This window comes from Perna viridis, chromosome 2, assembly GCF_037379345.1.
Source record: "Perna viridis isolate PV_CMFRI_1.1 ecotype Kerala chromosome 2, ASM3737934v1, whole genome shotgun sequence".
Classification (NCBI taxonomy): domain Eukaryota; kingdom Metazoa; phylum Mollusca; class Bivalvia; order Mytilida; family Mytilidae; genus Perna; species Perna viridis.
The window spans coordinates 66,924,212-66,945,038 of record NC_142446.1 but is presented as its reverse complement, the minus strand read 5'-3'; the positions used below and the strand labels follow the sequence as shown (position 1 = coordinate 66,945,038).

At 34.1% G+C, this 20,827-nt stretch overlaps 1 protein-coding gene across 1 annotated transcript in view; it reads left to right on the top strand.

Moving 5' to 3' along the window:
- The first annotated feature begins 792 nt into the window (after positions 1-792).
- Positions 793-20,827, top strand: part of LOC148626576 (A disintegrin and metalloproteinase with thrombospondin motifs 4-like) — an 86,845-nt gene continuing 66,810 nt past the window's right edge. Inside the window, 1 exon segment of the mRNA XM_088570652.1 lies at positions 793-927. The gene's annotated coding sequence lies outside the window, so the exon portion shown is untranslated.

Here is a 20,827-nt window from a genome sequence, read left to right as displayed (position 1 = left end):
GATAATACTTTAAAATTTTTCCAGGTGAAGCAGTACACTACAATGTTATTGTCCTTGAACGGATGATTCAAGATCAATATCTTAAGTATTAACACTTTAATCGCAATAATAATGATACGCTTAGCTGAAATGTCCTTATTTTACATATTGAAGTGTTATTTTATGGTATTGCGACTCTCAAAATCCCTTAATAGAAAGATGTTGGGGATTCAAGACGAACTTTTATTTCAATGATAAAATTGTTTCGTTTCGTCACGGCATCTTTAGCATTTTGATAAGATTTTCATCTATTATTCATAAAGTGCATTAGTAAAAATGATACTTCCCTCTTCTACATTTGTAAATTATGGAAAAAACTGTTTAAGTTCATAGCATACTGAAGCGTATAAGGAATAATAGCATGTATGCCTTTAGCATAAACAATATAACATCGTATGCAACAAGTATCAATTTTGCATTGGAGAACAATTTATAGGGCCTTTAGAATCTGATCGGCCTTGAATTCAAGCAGTCAAGTGATTTCATTGTTGTATTTAGAGCGCCTTTGAACTTAATTGTACCACCCTCAATTCATGTTGGGATTAGATAACTAAACATAGAGAGATATTGCACCTACACAAGATGATATTGTGATCAAATTAATGTGAAAAAAATGTGTCGTACAGTGTACACGTACTCGTATGTAAGATTGCCATGTAGGTGTCTACGTAAGCTGATATTCCATTTTAATTACATAACGGTAAGTCATTTGATACATGTACTGTACTAATAAACAACTTTCATGTAAACAAAACTATAGTAAAAATAATTATGTGTACAGATACATGTACTTCCTGTCTTTTGAGTATGTGCATGTATGACATGTAGGCTTTAGTGTTGTATGAGTACTTTGGTATGGATCGTTAGCACGTGGTTCTCCATGTACATGTAAGAATATGATATTTTCTTTTATTACTCTATTACAAGCTTCATATTCATGTCATTTAAAGTTCTTTTTTTTAAATTGTAAATATTTTTTAAAGAAATGTGATCAAAAATATTCTCAAATCCTACTTAAAGACAAGTACCACACTTCATAGCCCTTGAAGTGTAAAGATGGAAATTCTTACCTATGAACACATGTGCCATCAGCTTTACTAGATACACATGTGTAGTATCATTCATCAGCATGTACATGCACATGTATACGTATTCTTTTAAGAAAGTAAGCGATCCAGAATATACAACCATAGAAACCAAAATAATGTTAAAACAATGGTAATAGAGTGATGCTGTGTATAAAAAGGGGGCATATGTATAGATGTATAATTACATGTAAACTATATATAACTTTATATAATATATATATTAATATTAATATATATAATTATACATTGTAACCAGCCATGTGCATATGCTACAAGTACATGTAATTGAATTAAATTAATAACCCTGTTCAGTCAAAAACACTTTCAGTAGACCTTTACAAATGTCTGACTTGCACGGGTCATCCTACCTGTATTAATGTCAGTCGTTGATATTGAAAAAAAATTAAAATAAAATGCGAGAACAAAGAACACAACTGATATCACTTTACCTTCGTGTTATATTTTATGCATTTTCAATTCTACATTTACATATACATGTATCTAAAAGCGGTTATTTCAATGTAGTCGTGCTTTTAAAATGTGACTTTTCTGTTCATTAACAAGCAGATAGGATATTGAAACAAAGACTGAAGTCTTAAATTCCCTAATATTTAAGAAAATATTTAATATAAAAAAAACATGCTCCGCCGATTGAAACATACACAATATATAAGCAATGATGAATTCATCAAAACACCATTTAAGGGGTGGATCTAGAGACTGAAAAGGATGGTTTAGGAAAGGGGGGTTTAAGATTTGCTCATTTTTGCCCTAATTTACACACAATTAGCTAATTTTCCGAAAAGGGGGTCCAACCCCCGGATCCCATTGATCCGTTAATGGATGCATTTGTTTGGTTTTCTGTATATGAGTTTCGGTATACCATTATTACAATATTATACTATGTGAAGTGATAACGATAGTTACATGTAAGTGGTAATTCAGAACTTTTGGGAAACACCCCAAACACCAAACTCGATGTCATTAGAAAATGAACATTAGTATCTGTGGTTAAAAATGGAGTACTGTCGTATTGCCTTGGTTACCGGATGCGCCTTTAAACTAATCAAAAAAGCAAAACATACATACACTCTATGTTATCTATTTCATGTGCTCTCGTATGGATAAATAAGTAGAAAGGGGTCATCAGGTCAGCAATATGCTGAATATATTGGCGGACAAGTATTACCATCCATCCTCATCCAAAATGAAATTAAGGAGTGCAAGAATCCACTTTTCAATAAGTGACTTGCTTGTAGAAAAGAGCACTGGGAACTTGAGGTGAACCTAACGTTATGTTCAGATTTATCACGTGATGATTCCTAGTACCCAAATTAACATTCTTTGGTTGGTATCTGACCCCATTCAACTCGTTTTTTTTAAATTCAAAACCAACCTATCTTTTTTTTTTTAAATATAGATAATTTCCACTGTTTTTCGGATTTCGAATTGAGAGCGTCTTTACAAATGTCATCCCCCATTCTCGTAATTATGATTATTTAAAATTAACGTATCAGTTCACGGTCTAGTTTTTTAACAAAACGCTTCGTAACTGTTAACATATTTTGTCGTGTAAATGGCCTGGCTGATATCTGATGCGATGTCATAATACACGGACAGAAAGTGGAATGGGTTAGGATAAACAATACATATACTAAAAGATGGAAAAGTAGATGATTATTAAAAAACGTGGGTGTCACGTTACCTAGGTTTCTTCTTTAAGTATTAAATTTGTAATTTTCAAAGTTATTGTATGACTGCAAATTGCTTTCTTATTATCATGGAAAAAGTGGGTGTTGAATATAATAGGCCATGACTTGCAACTTAAAGGTGATGTATCAACAAGCAGACACTAATATTGATATAAGATAGAATATGAGATATCAATTTTTTCTTTCCCAGTTTTTTTTTACGTTTAAATGAAAATAAAATGCAATCTCAAAAGCGAACATTTTCTACTCATGTACGTGTAGTTTAATTTGCCTTTCTTGATTCTGTTCTTTCAACTGAAAAATCATCGGATTCATACATGTATGAGTCAATATTTTGTATCTATGTGTCTTGATTTTTTTCTTATATTTCTTAGTCTATTTTACACTTCCATATATTTGCGCAGTGATAAATAGTTTATTTTATATCACTGCGCAAATCCTGCGCAAAATGTCCGCCATGCTTATAAATATCCAGAAAAGTGGACCGATTTTTATTTTCATGAACATAGTAAGACTACTGAATGTTCAAAATAAAAACAAAATAAAATAATTCAGATTTTTTTTGTTTTAATGATCAAATTCTATCCACGGTTTATACATGCATGTATACAATGATATACATGTAAGGTCTACCGCAAAAGTTACAAGATAAGGTCAAATGATATCATTATATTATGCTAAATTGAGCACATCTGAACTCGATCCGCAATTCAAAACAGTAATTAGACTGGCGGGCACGCAATTTCAACAATTCCAAATGTGATTAAGTTACAGTCGATGTATCTCAGATTTTCTAATTAGATGCGAACCTTTGATCGTTAGAGCTTAAATTTGAAAATATTTTAAAGATTTAATGTATTCGCGTTTACCATGCAGGTGTGTTCCGAATGGAATACCGAATGACATGAGTATGAAAAAAAACAAAAAAACAAAAATGACAGAATTTGTGCTTTCAATCAGGTACAAGTTTTCTTGTATGTACATATATTACATTTACAGTACATGTATTTAACACGCGATACTTGATCAAGCATTTTAATGTTAATATTTTCTTGAATATCCACGTTTTAAAGCGACAAAGAGAATCACAGCGGAGTTGTAAATATGGTAGATACCTCAGATTTTGGTAAGCCTGGTGCTGCAAACGACTTAGTAGTTCAACGTTTGCTACACTAAGGAAGCCAGTTAGTGACATCTGTGTTTTTGATTATTGGATTATCATTATTACGCTTTTATTGAGGTAGACATGGGGTAAGGGACATAACTCTTGAAATCAGTGATATGTTTGCAGCATATTAAATTTCACCAAAGCCTATCAAGCTTTCATTTGAAATAGAATGAAATCAATCCAGGTTACTTTAATGCTTAGATGAGAATGATATAAAATACTCTACACACATGCCAATGATTTGTAAGAGTTATGTCCCTTACCTTAGGTCTACCTCCTTAAACAATAATCTCTACATCTTTAGTAAGTTAAAATAGAACACAAATGGATGATGATTAATTTATCGTGGTAGGAAGCTAAGAGAAGCGATACACACAATGACAGATGTCATCTCCATTTAAATGTATAGATAAGCTATTAAATGATACCAAGTTTGCATATACTGGCTAATTCACAAAAAAAGTTAAAACAGTTGTGTACTTACATATATTAATTAATTAACATGGCCTTACGTACAAATACATCTGCGACTAGTAAGGCAGCAAACTTTTATTTTTTGGGGGCGGGGTAACGATTTTTTTAAGGTTTGTTTCCAAATTGGAGGAAAATATAATATGTCGCGAGCAATGTAAAATACTAAACAAATTTTTGTGTTTATAATCAGCGTTGTATAGCTTTAACCGTATATTTGGAGCAAACAATAGTTTTTAACTTGTGAAAAAAAAAATAAATTGGTTATTCTCCAAAAGCGAAAAAAGTTTGTCTTGTAAAAAAAAACAACAGACCCCTCCCCCAGAAAATCAAATGCAGTTTGCTGCCTTATCATGAGAAAAATCTTTGGTCACGTGATCAAAACAGGACATCTCGACTGACGTCTACATGACGTCTATGTTAAAAAAGCTTTCATTAACTTTAAAGTAGTACCTTCCATTTGTTAAGTATTCTGGAAATGATAGAAATGCAAGGATTAATGGCTTCAAACCACTAATTCAGATTCCCATTACTCTCTATTTTAATTTGCTCATTTCCAGGGGATCCTCAGTAGTTTACCTTAATTTAACTTAACAAAAACCATATGTACACATGTACTGCTATGTCACTCAAAATTTCACAAGGGGTTTACTACCTTGCAGTGCAGCACTAACACTCGGAACTAATCTACCCTAAAATAGCCTGGGGAATCCTAAAAATTCTTTTTAGACCATGTTTATTTACAGTTCCACCAAATCAATTTATTTAGGTTTGAGGCAGCATACCTTGGACTCAAAATTATCAGAATAAAATTCCCTTCTTGAAAAAAGTTCATCAATTTAAAAATATTGTCAATTTTTATTTTACAATGACATGCTACTTTGTACCTTGGCGTAGGAAATTTTTTCCATACGTTCCAAATAGATGATGCAATTGATGGTCTGTAACCTAAGGGAAAATTTTATCTTTATTTTATTTTCACATCTTGAGCGTCAACTGTGCATACAGTTACTGTCACATTGCACCCAGTTGAAATGCCACAATGAAATGAGCTATCCATTAGAAATAAGAAGACAATAATTTGATGTGGGAGGCAACTTGAAGGATCAAGTTTAAATTAAAAGGAGAAAAAATACCAATGTTATCATTCGGTCCCTTTAAATTTCATTGATGTAATGTAGAAATTCTGGACTAGAATAATAAAAAAAGGAAAATCATATTTCTATCTCCCACATCAAAATCAAACGCACATTTGTTTATTACTTGCTTATTTAAATCCAAATTCCCGGACCCACTCCCCATTGTATCCGCTAGGAAGGTGACCTTTTACAGGTAACGAACTATCAAGCTCATCAAGCGTTTCTATAACATTATATTTTATTAAAAATCTGAAACTGGTAACGTGGACTGTTTGTTTGTTTGTTTGTTTGTTGGGGTTTAACGTCCGAGCAGCAATATTTCAGCTATATTCAGACAATGAACATGAAATGGATGATAAAATGAACATGAAATGAAGTCACAAGGATAATAGGGTCGCACATTTTGATTGCCACTGGAAAAAGGGGGGATGGGTAAGGTAGGGCAATTTAGCCTCCTGTGGCGGAGCGCAAAGGTTCCTACTCCTATTGAATACCACAGCAGGGTTCTTTAACGTGCGAGGAACGTGGCATCTTTCCAAACACGGTGCACCACTATGGTTTGCGGTCAGGTTTTCCGTATTATAGCCTGACAACCCTAGCATGTAACACGCCAGGGGTACCCCATTCCACCACCTGGGGCACACATCCCAGTTGCTCTGTGGGCAGAGCGCCTAGCCCCCGGCTATGTTTCTGAGCACTATTTAGTCGCCTTATACAAGCTTAGCGCTGCTGCAGGCCTTTTCTTTTAACACCCGGACCTGCACGGGGCGTAACGTGGACTGAATGAATCGGCTATCCATGACATAAAATTGTCATTAAGTGTTAGTGTTTGTAAGATTCAGGCAGAATGGAAAAAATCAGAAACATGCATGTCAAAACCCCGCCGATCTGACAATGTGATATTACTCAAGGGTACTTTCTCTGTTTGAAAAGGCCATTATTTGATCTCTGCATCACTGGCTTTGCTCAGAATTTTTTCAATAGAATGTTAAAACAATTAAGTTCTTGACACAGTTATCTGCCCTTGAAATTTTCAGTGCATTTCAATGATATTATAACTCAATATGCCAAAATGATATGGAAAATCTTGCCTTTTTTCCTTGATTGTAATGGTGCAAATAGTCAAATTACACTATCAAAATGATGTTTTTTAATACCATGTTTCACCCAATGCCTGATTCTTACATACACTGACACATAAGTTAGTATATCTGAGTGTTGCAACTTCAAGAGTAATTACATGAAATGAGAAAAATACACCTAAAGTACATACACATATATGTACTTTTATAACTTACGAGTCAAAACAAAATAATAAAAAAGTGATCTTTTTGGAGATAACTTTCTGGACCAAAACATGCAGTCGTAAATGCTCTTTATCTAATAATGTTACATTTTTAACACACAGAATTTAATCGCTCATGCTAAAACGAGCTTGCATTATATGCAACTAATATCAGTGTTCTTTCATGTGTGTTTTAATTAAATAACTGAAATTGAAAATTAGGGAAAAAAGTTGAATTCAGGAAAGTATAAAAAAAACCCAAAAACTATACTAAAACCTTACGTACTTTAATATCAATTGAACGCAGGTTTACATTCGGGTGAGAAAATCGTAATTTGTTAGTCACATACATGTAATGAATCAATTACGAATGTACTTCAAGAGTCGCGAATACCGCTTATAACTATGGCTTCAAGTTATGAGCGTTTTTTTTTCTTAAATTAAGGCGGGAAGGGGGAGAGGTCCGATCCAAAACTTAAAATAAGGAAGGTCTAAGCTATCAAGTTGCTAATTTTTCCACATTTTGGACAAAATGAACACAGTTTACCTACCCTCCGATAACGCAAATCATCACTTTGCACCATTAAAAAGTGTATTTACACTTATTGAAGACCTTATAGTGATGACCTCGAAAGTTATTTACTGTTTTGGATTCAAGGTTGTTTACATTTATAAGCGCCCATTCTATACATTTTGCCTTAACGTTTTCTGTTATTCAAATGAACGTTTCTTTCAGTTGAAACATGAATCACTGTGCCAATGATGCGTTCGTGATGCTGAGCATTATATGCTAAGATATACAACTTGCTTTATTGATCTAAATAGTGTTTAATTGACAGTGGAAAATAAAAGGCTTAATTAGTGTGACACATCGTTCTATAGAAAAATACATGTATAAAAATATCTACATGTATCTAATACAACAATGACCTGTCACGAGTGTATTCCGACCTTGAATTTCACGTGATTTATACCGAAACTGAGCAAATTCTGGTGTCAGAAATTACGTGAAATTCACGTTTACTATAATTTAGCCAACACATAAATTGTGTTCCTCTTGTCGCTGACCTATTCCTTCAATCTTAATGGCTGACTTCACAGCTGATATGATTCAAAGGAAAGAACATCGTTTAGCCAAATCCTTTAATCTCAGTTTCCGCTATATAGATGACGTATTATCGTTAAACAATCATAGTTTCGGGGAATTTTACACATCGCATCTACCCCAAAGATCTTGAGAGAGTAATCAAGGGAACCGAGATTATAGCAGTAATCGAAAGAATGTAATCCAGGGACAAAAACCAGACATGGAAAACAGACATACAAAACGAAGAACATAAAGTAACTAAAATCATACATACAAAGTAACAAAAGCAAACGAACAACTCGGACTCCACTAAAAACTGGAGCATGGACCAGGTGCACCGGTAGGGTAAGCGTCCTCTGCTTTTCTACAAACACCCGCCGAGATAAAGGATACTACAAACACTGTGAATTCAGTCTCATACCTTGACCTATGCTTATAGAGATCGATATAAAAGGAAAACTATTGACCAAACTATACGACAAAAATGACGAGTTTTCATTCTTTATTGTCAAATTTCATTTCATCTGTGGCAACATCCCTTCTGCACCTACGCATGGAGTTTTCATATCAAAATTCATATCTTATGCCAGAGCTTGCAGTGACTACGCAGAATTTTTGTACCGCGCAAAACGTCTTATGATTAGGCTTCTGGAAAAGGGTTATGTTGCTACACTGTACAAGATTGACGTCGTCTCTACAGAAGTTTTATGGTCGTCTACATGAACTCGTGGATCGTTATGTTGTATCCATCAGCACCATGAGAACCGATTTGATCAACATGTCATAGTTTTCCTTTCCATTTTCTTACCCCAGAATAGAATTTTTTTATGAAAACTCGGCGGCTGTTTCTAGAAAAGCAGACGATGCCTACCCTACTGGTTTCACCTGGTTCATGACCCCAGTTTTTAGTGGCGTTCGAGTTGGTTATTTCCCTTGTCTTTCTTTGTACGTATTATTATGGTTATTTCATGTTCTTTGTTGTGTGTCTGTTTTCCCTGTCTGATCTTTGTCCCTTAATTGCGTTCTTTTGATTTCCGCTAGAATCTCCCTTCCCTTGATTTCTCTTCTGATCTTCAATATACAAACAAACAGTTTTCCTACTGGAAAACTTCTAGACCAGTGTTAATTAACCTGGAAAACTTATCGACTGATTTAAAACCTCGAATTATCCAAGATTTCGATTCATCTGATTTCGAGTAATATTGAATTGAAGTAAGAAGGTTCTTGACTGAACTGTCAAATTAGCTATCCGAGATTTCGAACCATCCGAGTTCGACACTTCGATGTTCGACTGTATAGCCTTACTTCCTCCTCAACCCCAACTTCTTGCAACTTCACCTTATCTTACCACACCGATAAAATATGAAAGTCTTATTTGTTATTTCATGCCTCACAACCATCCCCAAATCTCATCCATATAAAAACCCAGCACATTGCACCATCAGCCTACTATAGTACAATGTAAATGAAAAACTCATAATCATGAACAAGATAATTATATTTATCATAAACGAGACACATAAACGCCTACAGTTAAAACGGACTATATATTAAGTTCTATGAACCAGACATGACGGGCGGATCACAAGATTTTGAGAGAGGGGATTTAAGAGGGTTCTTGAAAAAAGGGGTTCTGTGCTATTGTATGCTCATTTTTGCCAAATGTTTGCACGAAATTTTCCATCAAAAGCGGGTCCACCAGCGTAACCCATCCTGACCCCCACCGGATCCGCTCTTACCCCACAGTCCATGGAGAATTAAGGTTCACGATATTTTAATCTGCTGCTACTTAAACTTTTACATTGCAGTCATGCGGATATCATGCCCGTTATTGTTGATTTATTTTCTTGTGCTCAGCATTTTCTGCTTCCGCTGTGTTTCATGATAGAATTATAATATTCATTAATCTGTATCGAATTGCTGTAATTTTGTTAATTGGTTCATTTTGTATGCAAAATTACCAGACATTTATCGATTTTGATTATTTTCTGCATTGAATAATAAATGATGGAGCATGTACAATTAGACAACTTAGCACGTGCCTTCAATGTTTTTATTTATTTTATGTGTTTTATTTTTTTGCGTTTTCTTCTTGTCTGGAAAACTCAGATACGGATTCTTGAATGAGCAATTTGAGCGACACATTCTTGAATCGATATATTTGTAGGCGTAACTGTTCATCTCTTGATCCACGAGTAAAAGTACATTTAATTCTTATAATTTCTCTTATTTTAATTTTTATCATAATTTAGATATACATATATACGAAGCCCTTTAAGTGCCATGTAAAGAAAAAAATATATATTAAGTCGTGCGCACGAAATATTGAATCGTGCGCATGAAATATTTAATCGTGCGCACGATATACTAAGTCGTGCTTACGAAATACAATGTCAATAATATCAAGTCGTACGCACGACAAACTAAGTCGTGCGCAAGGAATACTAAATCGTGCGCACAATATATTAAGTCGTGCACGATTCAGTATTCCGTGCGCACAACTTCGTATTTCGTGCGCACGACTTAGTATTTCGTGCGCACGACATAGTATTTCGTGGGCACGATTTTATATATCGTGCGCACGACTTGATGTTATTGACATTGTATTTCGTGCGCACGACTTAGTATATCGTGCGCACGATTTAGTATTTCGTGCGCCTGATTTAGTATTTCGTGCGCACGTCTTAATATATCGTGCGCACGATTTAGTATTTCGTGCGCACGTCTTAATATATTGTGCGAATGATTTAGTATTTCGTGCGCACGACTTAGTATATCGTGCGCACGATTTAGTATTTCGTGCGCACGTCTTAATATATTGTGCGCACGATTTAATATTTCGTGCGCACGACTTAATATATATTTTTTTCTTTTCATGGCACTTAAAGGGCTCCGTACATATATCATATATATTAGTACAGTGAGCAATAGAAGTAGACCACCTAATTGTCCTTTTAATTAAACCAATAGCTCGATGATGTGTTCCATCGACCAATGGGAATATATTATTTCAATGCATATGCTATGCACAGTTAATGTAATCATACGAAATATTTGTTCTTATAACAGTGTACAAGATTGTCAGTGTAAAACAAGACAGCTCTGCACAGAGCAATTTTATTTTGTTTCAATGTATTGTACGTTAAAATTATATTTATCAGAGGATTTTTTCTGTTGATAACTAGATTATGAAATAGATCAAAGAGTATCTTCCCCCTTTTTTAAAAGTCTTTATTCATTCTATCTTCTATGTATCGTTATATCTTACATGTTACCACTTCAGTAAATTATAAACGAAGTGAACAGAAAACATATAATACATGTAAGTTTTATATGATCACAAATGAATTAAAAAAAAATGTCGTCTGCTAGAAATTGCCTGGGTCCAATCTCTTCGAATACGCTATTCTCCAAAAAGGATCATGTCAGATCGCGTATCTTAGTCCTATTGGCTTGGGCAGTGGCGGTTCCAGAGGGGGTGCAGAGGATGGCAGCCCCTTCTAATTGAAAAAATTGTAATTTTCATCCGTAAAATTAACAAAAAAGGCAAATAATATTCTAGCACCTCCCTTTTTTCTGACTGACCACGGCTGGCACCCCTCCTTTTCAAAGTGTCTGGATGCTGCCCTTCTGGGTCTTCTATTGACACATTGTCATTTAGATTATACAAATTAGGAATCAATTTTATTGTCTTGTATCATGGATTACATTAAATGAAACTACCCAGAGGGTCAGATGTACAAGTATCTACGTTGTTCCATTAAGCAAATTGAACTGTAACTGCTGTTTAAAATCTGCATACTCAGCAAATTCCAACCATCTGATAAATACATAATACTTGACTGTATTATGTAATGAATGTACTAAAGGATTGTCTAATGTTAAAATCGTCATTCATCATACTTTGCTTAAATTATTGATGCAACTGCCTCTGTATTTGAAAATAAAAAAAAACTTATTTGTTATTTACATGTAAAGGGCTCTTTATTACTAGCTTCATGGCAGACATGCCGTGGGATGAGACAAGAATCGAGAAACAAAGCGTTAGCTTATAAAGAATATAGTTTTTTTCAATTTCTGATCATTCAATGGAAGCGATTTAATGATTAATTTTTAAAAAACTGTAGTCACATTCGCCATTGTGCATCAATAAATACGTGAGGAAAGAGATGAATTTCATGAATAAGAGGGAACGTTGGATTATTCAGAGACCCTGCTATGTACTTATACATGATACATGTATACGTCTAGTTCAACACGCTTAATGAGCTGACTTTGCTATTCTCTCCAAGAATCAGGCATTTGGTACTTTGGGTTTCCTGTATAAAAACAACAACAACAACAACACACACACACACACACACACACACACACGCACTCACTCGTCTTTCTGTGAAAAGTTATTTAAATGCTATCTGAAATGTAGAAATGGCATTCATTTAAGTGCTAGTCATTCGAGGTATGAATTATATGAAATTCATTGCAATTTCATCATCAAAAGGAGATAACTCACTTATATCCTTCTATTGTAACTTTGAACTCCTCTGACACTTCTAAGACGAACGGACAGTCAAATCGCCTTCAATAGACCATAAACTATGCGCCCAAATTGTTAAATTTGTGGGTTTTTTTCTGAGAATGATTCATAATTTCTTTTTTTAATTTTGCCTGATTCTTACAGAATCTGCAATTAATGTATTAGTGCAAATAGGCAGACATATCACCTGAAACTTTTAGTTTCGTATTTCAAGCCTACTAGTCGTCTGTATATTTCCTATTTTTGCATGCCACGATGAGAAGCAGTGACTACAAGTAGATGTACTATACAAGCATGTAGACTAAAACATTCCGACCCTGTTAAAAAATTTTCTGTCAACTTATTTGTTACTTTTTAACCCTTAATATTGATTTACAGTTTTAATTACTGTGTGTCTTGAAATATTGCCAGGGACGAACCAAAACGTTCAGGTTAGGGGCGTATTTTTAAAAAAACTTTTTTTGAAAATCAAGATTTCATTCTTCCCAATTCTAGAGGCCCATTTTTGGATCCGCGTCTGATTGCTACTTTCACTATTTCACTCAGCATTCAAGTTCATGTGTTTCACTCCACACTCGAGTTCCAGGGAATCAATGTTTGACTTTTACAGTCAAAATTGTCTTAACAACCATCTGTTCATATCAATAACCTGTCTAAAAGGCTATGATGAAAAATATCCTTATGTAATGCATTCTAATAAAATTAATATAAAGACCACCTGTCTTGTGTGACCATAATTTTACTCTTCTTTGGAAGATCACTTTAAACAGGTCATGCATTTGTATGGGTATGACTGTTCTACTGTTATCAATAATATTTTTAAATGTGTCATTGATTTTAAATTAGTCGCGAAATGAATTTTGTCTATTCGCCAAAGACACTTATACATGTACGTGAATAAATCATGGCATTTTCCCCTTTCTTTTCCTTGTAAGAGAGCAGCCATTGAATTTTAGTTGGAAAATGTGGAAAAAGGGTGTACAAATATGGGATTAGCAATCGATCTTAACATTGTTTTAGGCTTTAAGTTGGTGTATGATAGTTGGAACTAAATTTGACTGCACCGCTATATTTTTATTATAAGGTATAAGGGTATTTTTTTTCTGAGACAAGTGTCTGTGGGTCAAAACAGCTCCGAACCCCGAACCTGTCTTAACCGAAACTATTTTGGACGAAATGTTCAGTTAAGGCATAAGTTTGGTCATACAAGATCAAAACCATTTGAAAGTGATATGAATGGACCTCATTAAATGTCTAGTTTACCGAAGTTTCTGCCTTATTCAGGGTTCAGTTCAGTTTTCCCGCCATTTTACATTTCCAAGTTTTCTATAGATTTTATGGGAGAAACAGATTCTCCTCGGATTACAAGATTTCTCCACTCTTGATAGTTATATTTTAGGTACAATCTTCTTGCTCGTAGATAGAAGTCTAAAATTTAACCATCTTGAGCGGAAAAATCTTGTAATTCCTTCGGGGCTGAAGGAGAATGTATATGTACATGTAACAGGTGCGGGTAATATGAACTATAATACATTGCAGGATAACACGGCATGTTGTCATGGAGACCTCTTCCACCAGAGTAAGGTGTATTATTTTAGGCTTTGCCTATGATTGAAGAAGTAATTGTCGGGCTAACTATACTAAAACCACATTTTACTTCGTTGATAATGGAACGCTATGATACAGCATACATTGTATCGTTGATATATCGACCGACGGGAATATGTGAAGCACACGCTTTGCGTCTGCGTTAAAAGTTCAAACACGTCTTGGTTCAGAGTTTTAAAAAATCACAAATTTTAGTGAGAAGGAACTTGAAGTTTTAGGTCGATTGATAATATACATTCAGGTTCTTTTCCATCTTTTGACATATCGTACATCTATAAGAAAGTTAAGCGTATTCCTTTTCTCGAAAATATTCTTGACATTTTAGAACGTTTTGAAAGCTTATGTCGGTTTTGAAAGTTCATTAAAGATTGTGCTGTAATGTTTTATATGTACCGACTTTACTTTTGAACTTGGAACTTTGTTGTGTAACGCAACAGTTCGTTAATCGGCTAAGGTTGGCAAATTTCAACCGAAGTAGCGATGTGCTCAATTTAAAATCGGATGACTTTGTAACCGTGATGACCCGAATGTTTTGCAATCAAAACAAATCGGAGACCAAGCGTTTCTCAGCTAGAGTATATTACAGAGAGTTAACTGCTAACCGATCATTTCATCTTTTAATGTTAACTTCCTGCTCTCATACTAGTAAAAAAACATAAGTAGAACAGATGTATGATATTTAAGAGGTACATTTTGATCTCGCTTGAAGCTAGAATTGACGATTCTACGACACAGATCTGTAACATGAAGTGGTGTAGTAATATATAATAATGCAAATCGTATACAAATGATTGTACAGTTCTGAAATTACGTGTGCAAGAAGTCGCTAACAAGAAGACTTAAAAAGAATAAAAATTCTACCCTAATTGCCCCACCCCTTACTGTGGAAATTAAAGGGGATCGTTTATTTGGATACGACTTTCTTCTCCTGATTTATACATGTAACCGACTAACATATAACGCAGGAACATGCGCATAATTGCTGTACTGTCAAGTACAAATGCATATTGTCCAAAACGTCCTTATTTTTTTCAAATATGTAGGTAATGTCTATTTATAAAGTATTTGCCAAACTTCTGAAAAGAATGAAGATCTGATAGTCTACATATATGATATAAAACCTTAAACCGAGGAGTCATGATTATGATCCCTCTTATTTCGTCAATTATCAGTTTTCCAACGAATTACAGCAAACTTTGATTAATTTAATTTACAATTTATAACTGATAACAAATCGAAAAATCAGAGATTTTTTTCCTTTAATTTCTATTTAAGTATAATTTGATATATAAAATATCATGAAGACATTGAATTACCTCTACAAGGAAAAAATAAGGATTATTTTCTAAAACATGTCATAAGTTCCGGCGTTTAGGTGTAATTTTTTTACACAGTCCGGGAGGATTCTTTTATTACCATACCTGAATGGCGTCTTGACTTCAAAAATGACCGACATGACATAGATTCTTTCTTTTTCTTTCGTCATTTTTTTCAGGCCTTTTGAATGACAATGATATCAAAAACCACAACCACCCAAAGAACAACCTTGTCTTGATTGTGCAATTTCTTTTGATTTCAGCTGATATATTAATAAGTTACCGATCACAATAAATGAAAAACTCTTTATTATGTATTTTTCAACACAAGTATACTTACTTTACCACAAGTATGACAATACAGTTATGAAATAAGACATAGTACGCCAGATTCGTTTTTACCTTGATTATTAATATAATTATTACATCAAACTTGAGAAAATTAAAACTTTTTTTTTGTCATGATTTAATTCTGATTTTATAAATGCTTCGTCACTCAAACTATTTTTGAGATTCAATTTTAGATACATAATCATAACTATCGAAATGACACAATTTCAATGCAGTATTTTTTTCTTCTTAATTTGTGTGAAAGTTAATATTTTCTCGAGGTTTAAAAAAAGGAAGTAACAATTATACATTATTAAAACAATTTTCAAACACCTCAGAATAAATGTATCTATAATAGGATACAACAGTGGAGCTGCATAACTGTTGCTAGATTATTACCGGATTATACTCAGTTGCAATATAACGAGTGTCGCTGGCGAAGCAGGACATGCTCACCCTTCTGAAGCACCCGACGTCACTTCTTTTTTTTTTGTGGGAGTTCATATTGCTAAAGCTTTAGTTGTTTGTGTGTGATGTCTTGTTCACCTTATCTTCAGCTATTTTATTAATGTTAATGCCATTATTTTTGACGTACTTGAAAAATCCCACTACCGACGCTTCGGTATTTTTTGCCGATATTTGATGAGAATTGGTAATAATTTTTTTGAATGAAAGTAGCTGATAGATATATTTACACTTAATTTGTCATGATATGCTCTGCAGGCGGATCCATAAGTTTATTAGTGCAGATAGGGTCCGATCGAGAATTTTTTGTAAGGAGGGAGTTCATGGATTTAATTTGTTCGTATTGCCATAATTTTGCAAAACAACAAAGTTTTTTTTCAAACAAAGGGTTTGAGTGTCCCATAAGAGCCGTCACTGCACTGTGTACATGTGTGATTCATGATTTCCAAGTGGATATAAGTAACAGTTGAAAAGGTCATATTTCAAGCAAATAGGCATCCGTTTAAAAAAACCGAGGTACAGTAACTGTAATTTCCATAGATACTTTTTAGCCATGAACATACATGTAGTCCATTTTCCTTTACAATCATTTGTAATAAGTTCTGCAAGATTTGTTCTTCCCGTCAAAACAATACTTTTGGTTTCAAGCTAATTTGTTGGTACTGAACTTATCAATGTATCACAATATTTATTAAAGTACAACTATACTTCCCTCATTTATTTTGTCAGAGTCCACATTGGTCGTGTAACTTCAGTTGTTTTGTTTATTTTGTTTGTACTATTAAGTTTTATCTTGATTGTTGCTTCTATTATGTCGCTGCATCTGTAGTTGTATTGTTGGTAACTTTACAGTGTATTAGCATTTTCATCTAACAAGCTTTTCTTTTCATTTCCTTCCGTTTTGAATTGAACGTTCAAAATGGCAGAAGAACATAAATTTTAAAGAATTTCTTCAGGAATTGCTTTAGAATTTCAAGAAGTAACGAAGCTTAAACATCTTGTTCCGAATAAACATTAAATAAAATGACTCGTTTCTGTACAGAACTTCAATTCTACGTAATTCGCTGTGATAAATTGAACGGCACGATAGTTTCATTTACAAAAATACCCTGCCTGAACATTAAAATAGTAATACAGGACAAAAAAATCAAATACATTGTATGTTTAAATGGAAGCAATGATACAATGACGGAAAAGGCGTAAATGGTTATGATTGAGTTAAAAATCTTGTTTATAATTACAAGATCGATTTGAATATGTTTAAATAGCTACAAATCAACCATTGATGTAATGGGAGAGTCGGTTTTTGACATGATGTACTCATGATATGGTCCTGATAGGATCAAATACAAACGACCCTGTTTCATGTCATTCAAAAGCCGTTTGGATCTCAAAATCGCTTCAAATGTTACGTCAGAGAACGATATACTTTATGATAGAACATCCATTATGATAGTAGGGATCGACATACATTTTTTTAGGTGCTAAGTTAGATGGAAATAAGGGACGCTCGTTCCAAAAATTAACCTATATTGATAGTACAATACCGTAATGTATCATTTCCGACCTTTGAAAAAATGTGTTAACTCGTGGATCGTTATGATGTATCCATCAGCATCATGAAAACTGATTTATTCAACGGGTCATAGTTTACCTTTCCTCGTTTGTCTACCCCGGACTTGACTTTTTATGAGCAACTCGGCGGGCGTTTGTAGAAAAGCAGAGGACGCTTACCCTACCGGTGCACCTGGTCCATGCTACCAGTTTTTAGTGGAGTCCGAGTTGCTCATTTACTTTTGTTACTTTGCATGTATGATTTTAGTTACTTTATGTTCTTTGTTGTGTATGTCTGTTTTCCATGTCTGGTCTTTGTCCCTGGATTATATTCTTTTGATTACAGCTATAACCTTGGTTCCCTTGATTACTCTTTAAATTAAGCAAATAAATACCACAGAACTGAGTCTAGTTTACGCACATTAGCAATACAATTTTTCTTTGGTTTTGAAGAAGTAATATAGATGGAGCAAATGAAGGGAAATCATTGAACAAGATATCAGCAGTAACAACAAAATATCAACAAATCAAGCAAAAAAGATCAAAAAACAAAACAAAACAAATAAAGAAAAAAAAATGTTTGTATGTGAAATCCGTGTAGGATATACGAACGATATCTGGGACAGATGGAAATCGCTGATCTTATTGGAAACTGATACCGAGGTGGATATAGATGATGACGAAATCAGAACTTTGAAAAATTGACTTTAATCTATAAACAACACAATATCCTAATTCCAATAGTTTTTTCCATAATCGTTGAGCTGCAAATATATCTGGAAGAAATCTGCATAATGCGGTAGCAATGTCTAGAACAAAGTATAATTTGCGTTTGTTGTCTTTAATAATGGCTTTAAATTGCATTGTCTTTCTTCAATATATTCATGATGTTTTATCAGTTTAGATCTCTAACCCATTTCTATGCATTTACCCGAATAAACCAGTCTTTCACTGTCGATATATTCAAGTTGCTTGTTTAATTTTAGACGCACAATAACTCTGTGAGACTAAAAAATAGTCATCGATCAAAGAAATGCTAAGTAGCAATTGGAAGAACAGTCTGAAGGCTCTGGCGGATCCAAATAGTCACAAAAAAGGGGGCATCCGATCAAGAAACTTATATGAAGAAAGGGGTTCCATGGTATTATTTACGGGTCATTTTTTTGCCAAATGTTTTATAACCTCGAAACCATCCCTACTTATCACTCACTGTATTGTGCCCCTGGTCCATGCTCCCAGTTTTTAGTGGAGTCAGAGTTGCTCATTTGCTTTTGTTACTTTGTATGTATTATTTTAGTTATTTTATTTTCTTGATTACTCTTTATTAAGGTTACCGCCTCGTGATATCGGAAGCCCGGAAAAGTAAAAACTTTGCTTAGAAGATGACAGAGGACTTTCGTTAATGATAATCGTTCTAATTAGCTATTTTGGTCATGTGTAACGATAATAGAGCTGCAGGTACTCCATGGCATTAAAAGTGTTTTCTGCATCAGCCTTAATTGTTGAAATTATGACTTTAGCATTTTGCTAATGTACATGTACGCGTGTATTGTGGCGCTTTAGCTACATGTATTAAGCTTATCAATAGAAGAATGTAGCTAGTTGAGAGGGACATGTATTTAAGGATATGATTTGTTTCAAAGATTGTGACTCAAGTTTGAATGATTTGACAGACAGTTTCGACTTTGTAGTCGATACATTGTAAATTGAATTTCGACTTGAAAATTTAGAAACTGGAAAATGCCAACTAGTAGTTTATTGTACAATTACGCAGTATGTCAAGTATTTTTTTTCCGTTCATCAAGGAGGTCCACGTAAACGGACATCGAACATGAATATTACACAAACTGGCGCAATGGAGCATTAATCTTAATGGTAAATTTAAAAATAAATCAAATAGTTCAATATTAACCATTTACAACAAAGAGATTGTGTTTAGAAACGTTTTAATTCGACCCCCATACTATCCTTATATCTCCCATTTTTGCAATTTTACGATTATTTGAGGCATAAAAATTCAAACGACTGATATTAATTGATTCAGTAAAAAGTACTTTGATTTATTCTCTTTAATCCCTCTCCCACATGAACCTTCAATGGGATGCAAACTACAATATACGATATACTGTATTCACCTATGGATACGATTTAATACAAATGCCCCGAGAAAATACTGATACTTACTACACTCTTTGTTTACACTTCATTTCAAGTATTTACAAAGTTCATATCTTCATAAAATCTTTAACCTGTCACGAAGTTGTTGAGATATTTTTTTTTATATTCAACATGTCAAACTTCTTTCTTCCGTTTTATTGGAGATTAAATATATTTAAATTTATTACATATGTTTACAAATAATTACATCTCCAACCGATGCTGGATATTGAGTCCGTAGAAAGTAGATAAAATAAAGGTCGGGGAATCTTAAGTATCCGGTTTCCATATTTAGCTTTTTAAAGTGAGAAGGGTCTGTTGTGCAGCATACATTTTCACAGATTCTCAGTCTTCTTCTTGACACTATCGATATCTGTCTTTTCAAAAATGTAATATTATAGTACTACACATGCACATGACTTATACCTGGACAATGGCGGATCCAAAAATTCCGAAAGGCGAGGGGGCGCTGACTGGTTTTAGGGGGTCCCTCTCTAGGGAATTTCGGTGTTATCTTTATAATCAACAAGTCTTCGAGCGAAAAGGGAAGGGGAAGCCGGTACTGCATCCCTCTGACCCCCCATAATTGACCCTTTATGATACGCCCCAAAAAGTAGATTAGGCCTGGATCCGCCATTGACTGGATTCAACGAAGTTAATATCTACATATTTCAAAAATTTTCTCACAGAGATCAGCGTTTTAAGAACACAGTCAAATTTGATTTCACTCCAGGACCAAGGTCAACACACTTTAAGACCGAGGGTGATGCCTTCCTCTTGACTATTTCATTTATAATTTATTTAATTTATTAACACAGTCACGCTTTGACAGGTCGTGACACCGGAATTTGAGATCTTATAGGTAAAGTTA